The sequence below is a fragment of the Schistosoma mansoni genome, chromosome 2 (genome assembly GCF_000237925.1).
Source record: "Schistosoma mansoni strain Puerto Rico chromosome 2, complete genome".
Classification (NCBI taxonomy): Eukaryota; Metazoa; Platyhelminthes; class Trematoda; order Strigeidida; family Schistosomatidae; genus Schistosoma; species Schistosoma mansoni.
The window spans coordinates 17,508,191-17,514,032 of record NC_031496.1 but is presented as its reverse complement, the minus strand read 5'-3'; positions in this window follow the sequence as shown (position 1 = coordinate 17,514,032).

Below are 5,842 nucleotides of genomic sequence, written 5' to 3'. Positions count from 1 at the left end.
AAGACATTAACACAACCAAAAAGTGTCCGTTAAAATTGAACACACACAACTGAAATTTTATTAATTTCAGTTTAATATTATGAAATGAATATCTTCAACATGTGCAAAATGTAAATAATCAAAGATATGACGAGCTTATCTATCCATCATTTAAAGATATTTCATAGAACTGACTATAGTATACACTATAAACAGTTGTTGTAACCACTTTTTACCTTGATCAATATGACAGAAAAGCAAAACAATTGAAACTTTATTTCGCTTTTACCACCTATATATCATTTAGGAAACCATTCAACCCAGTTAAAATAAACTACATAAAGGGCTTGTATTCCTATATTTTAAGTAAAAACTAACTACTAATGATATAGAGTCATTAAAAAAAGTTTGTCATTATTCTCATTTTCGAAATATCTTTTCCATTTTTGAGTTACGAACACTTTTTAAAATTCAGTTTGCTTCACTACCCACACTTCAAAAGGTTTGGACTTTGTTGAACTGAATTGACCTTCAATTCACCTTCACAAAATAATAATTTAATCCCTATAACTTATAATATCGATTTTTACAGTCAAGCCCCAGTATCGTATTGTTATTAATCAAGTCATATAAATTGACTGTTTTCCTTATATAACGAAAATATAAGGATGTTTATACAATAAATAAAAGCATTTCGTAGTCTAAAAAAATAACACCGTTGGATGCCGGCTCAGTAGTCTATCGGTTAAGTGCTCTGGTGGGAGACTGGTATGTCCCGGGATCGTGGATGCGCACTGCTGAGGAGTCACATAATAGAACGAAACGGCCGTCCAGTGCTTCCAGGTTTTCCTTGGTGGTCTAGCTTCAATTGAATCATGATTTCAACTATGAAAATACTGAAATCTCCACAAAACCTCTTCTGATCTATAATCATATGCCCACTAGTGACTGACTTCAAGATACATGTCCTGGAGTTCTAGTGGGAAGCAGTGACCAGTGGAGTTCAACCACGTCTGTTGTAGAGATATCAACTCACTGTATACAGTTGGTGAACGGTTGCTCAGATCCTAGTGTGAAAACAGCTGTTAAAGTAAATGTACTTCTTTAGAATGTTCTTTTTAATTTAATTCTTTTACCAAAACCATGTAGGTGAAAGATATTTCAAACTTATTTCTACATAAAAATGTACTTCATAGATGTTCATAGATGAATCAAAAAGGTGTACATTAAGATGTAAATATAAAATCCTACTGACAAGTATTTCAAATAATTTATTCATAACAAAATTAAAGTGTAATCATTGAGATCTTGAATAAATTTATATCAAGCTACAACTATCATTTTCATATGTAATTTCTTTACGCATAGAGGTAAAGTTAAACTGGGTCATTACAATTTCTTAAAAAAAAACTAGTCAAATGATTTCTACAAAACTAAATTAGTGTACCTAATTAAACTTATTCTAATGTCACGACAGATATTCAACTAAATAGAAATGAGCACCACACCTAGTAGCTAATTAAGAATAAAATTTAATTACTAAAAATCAATTATCGCAAGTTAAATGAAATTAAAAATGTAAATCAATAGATTCCAGCTCAGTGATCTGAAAGTTAAGCTCTTGAAGGTCGTAGGTTTGATGTTTGATGAAAAGTACCATGCTACGATAAAACAACTTTCCAGTACTTTTAATTCTTCACTACTTATAAAACAAAAAAGTTCACAATTCGGAACTTTAAACTTGTTTGTTTTTATTTCCAAAGCAGAAAAACTTCAAGAGCTCACGAATCTCACTGTTATAAGTGAATCTTAACATTCTTTAATATATGGTAATTTTATGAATTTAGGCCTCAGACTGCTAAAAGTATTTTAGATTTGAAAAACAAGATAAATTAATGTTCAGTTGTGATACACCTCTAAGGTATCAATGGATACACTTCATTTCCTTTCATTAAGTAAATAATAGTTAATTTTTTATTGAGTCACTGTTATGATCCAATGGATAAAATTACTTTTCTAATAATTATTCGAATTAAAATTGAGGTTTTATCGTTTCGTTTTGTTTTCAAGTTACACTTTACATAAATAAAAAAAATGATTATTTAGACAGTAAGTAACAAATGGTGATATTTTATGCTCTTCTGTGTTTCTGCTACATGATTTATCAGTATGGGGATTTGTGGAGATTGTATTATTTTCACAGTTAAATTCATAAATCGATCTAAGCTAGACCACCACTGAAAACCGCGAAGCACTGGATGACCGTTTCGTCCTGTTATCGGACCCTTCAGCAGTGCACTGTTCAGTACTTCCAGGTTTTCGATGGTTGCCTTGCTTAGATCGATTAATGAATTTAACTGTAAAAATATGATTTTATATTTTCTATGGACAAAGTGAACACATTCATAGTGCTTTTTTCCAAATACATATTTTTCCATTCTAAAAATATGATCATTTTAATCCCGTTAAATATTTAATAGATTATATATATTACATATTTCACTAATTTAAACTTTAAAAAGTGTGTATTGTTTGTGTTGGATTTTCCCATTAATGTTTAGGACTGCAATTGATCAGTTTCTTATCCGGCTGACCAGTCCTAACTAGGAATAAACGGGCGTTCTGGATTTCACTGCTAGATACCATCCATTTTTACTTAATATGTACTAAAGTTCTAAATTTTGTTTAAATCATAACTATTTACCCCATTTTCAAAATCTTAAGCGTATCAGTTACTTTAGTAATTTTTTGCTGTGTTCTTGGTAGAAAAAGCTATCGTAGAATTACGATTCATGTAAAAATTTTAATGATTCTACGAAAATAACGATTTATGATACATTCAAGTGAACTAAAGACAAGAAAATGATAGTTCTTTGATAGAATAATATTCCTTTGACGAAATAAGTCTAGTCGCTGCCATTCTTGTCTGAAGTTCATAAGTTTAGTAAAAACGATACTGTAATAGGAGTTTATGGAGTTGGATAACTGATCATAGTTTATATCATAGCTGTACTAGGTTAGACAGCCAAAAACACTCTAAAACTACTTCCCCCTAGTATGGAACGCCATAAAAATATTTATCGACAAACCCCTCGAGGATCGTACCAAGGAACCTCCAGCCCAGAGTCTAACGCTTGACATTTAGGCCAGTGGATTGACACCCAGTGGTGCACGTTTCTAACTTGAAACAATTTGCGATATGTCACAATCATCTTCCAATCTATGGAATGGATCATAGCACTGCACCTTACATGATTGAACCTTAACGGCTACAGCTTCTCACAAGAACTCCTATGACTACCTCTTGAATTTGGTTACTAGTGAGCACATGATTGTGATCACTATAAGGGTTTGGATATTTTCTATGTAGTTTTTCCTTTTAGTAGAATTACTCAAATATAACTTCATCAATAATAAGGTTTTATTATGTTAAATCATTGCTATTATTATGACAATCGTATACGATACAGAAATAATGAAAATAATAAATGATTACATTTGATTGTTAATCATTCATTAACTCCGTCAGCTCAGTTACTAAGTATTTCCACTAAGTAATTTCACTTCACTTACTACTGTCACATAACCCTTAGAAAAGGGAAAAGAAAGTTTAATTATTCAACTGAATTAGGCACCAGAGAAAATTTATTTAATTAACAACCAAGTAATTGTTTTAGGCGAATAACTGTGCCGCTAGAATTTTAGATAAACGCTAATACTTACTGTGAATCTTCAGCCTACATCTAAACATTCAAAATCAATAGCCGAATTATAGAATCTTTAAACACTAAATAAGTTGATGTCAGTGTTTGTAAATACTTCAGGTAGAATAATTATTCATATTTCAAAATTGTTGTGTTTTTGTTTTGCTCAATAAATAATTGTAACAAAATAAAGTACATAATTGTTACCTACAATAAACTTTAATGAAATTCAACGTGAATGTCTCAAACAGAATGTAGAGTGATGTGTGAAATCAGTTAACTATGATTCTAAAAATAATAAACGTAAAGTTAATACCAACTTTACTTTTCAATTGCTTTGAAATCCAAACATTGTGTTAATTTACTAATGAACTCATTGCATATCATCCCCCTGTTTACAGCTTAATACGTTGTAGGAACAGCGGTGTGGGCCCCTACCAGTTTCTTTTGTACATATTATGTTCAGGAACAAACCAATATCCATAGTTTGATTATACTCCAACTACTATACATAAGACATGACGTTCACTCAACGAAAATATTCAAATTATTGAGTAAGCAGTCTAATTCAATCTGATTAGGATTCGGAAGGGCTATGATAAATAAAAGGGTTTAACCTAAACTTTGTACTTAAAAAGACTAAGTGATTAACCTTCAACCTCCATGATGACAAAAATAAATTAAACATTTTGACCTTTGTATCATTAATTGTGATGAAAATCTATTAAATTCACGCGTTTCTTTTTTTCGTCTATATTATCTTAGTCAGTAAATTACTTTAAGTGTTCTAGAACTATCATTTGTAACAATTACAAAAGAATCTGTTACAAAAACTTCTTTCTTAACTCCTCTCGCATTCCATAGAAACTATTTGTTATTTTTTAAAAAATTAAGTGTTATGTTTATATTTGGAAATACTTAAACTTATTAACTTGTATGCAGTTAAAGCAAAAACAACAAAATACAATGGATTCATTGTATCCTGGAAAAACTGTCGTTCTTTCTTTATTGAAATCTTCTGAAGGGAATCGATAATAGAAATTTCTAGTAAGTACTGAATACAAATATTAAAAAAATTGTGTTCAATAAATGATACAATGAACAAAACATTTATAGACTATATTCTATGAATTAACAAACAACTCTTATATATAGTTGAGATCATGAGTCAATTGAAGCAAGACCGCCAAAGAAAACCTGGAAGCACTGGACGGCCGTTTTGAATCTTGAGAGGCGGGACCGTGGATACGCACTACTGAGGAGTCCCACAATGGGACGAAATGGCCGTTCAGTGCTTCCAGATTTTCTATGGTGTTCTAGTTTCAATTGACTCATGATCTTAACTATATAAAATTACTGAAAAATCTCCACAAAATCCCCTTCTGATAAAAATAACTCTTATAATGAGAATGATAGAATATAATATAGAGATTATAAAATATTAACAACATTCAAATGTTATGTCTTGTATAGTTACTAACAGAATCAATAGGAATATCATAAAAGTCAGATAATTTCTTTTCATATGTTTATAAATAGGATAAATATTATCAACACTAGAAAAGTATCGATACACTAACATGGAGAAGCATCATGTGACGAAGAACAACTAGATTTAAGCTGATATGATTTTATAAACCTACAAGATAAGTAATTCAGGATATCCTATTAAATGTAATTTATTTGGAGCTATACCATTTAAAGTTTTAAAACCTAGTTGTTAATATTGTACGCAAATTGACCACCATCTGTTTCCTAATTATTCTTATTCAAATCATATCTTATTGTTATATTGGGGTTAATTTATATCACCAATTAGGAGTTTAATTTTCTTAATCTATTTCGAGATTTAATAAAATATTTTCCATTAGTGAATTATTTTATCGACCAACAAACGAAGCCATTTTACTTCGTATTTTAAAGCATTTATTGGCAGGAACTTACCTTACAGTGTACAGAATTAAAGTTAGTTCGTCGTTGTCATGCATATGTCATAAAGTTATTCCGGTAACCCAGTTACTTTTGAAAAAGTTTAATGAAATTGAAGTATTTATTGGAAAACTCATAATTGTATAAACATCTAAGCATACAGTAATACAATAAAGATGTTAACTCTTAATATGAAGAGATACATTTCATGATAAAAAATACATAGGTCA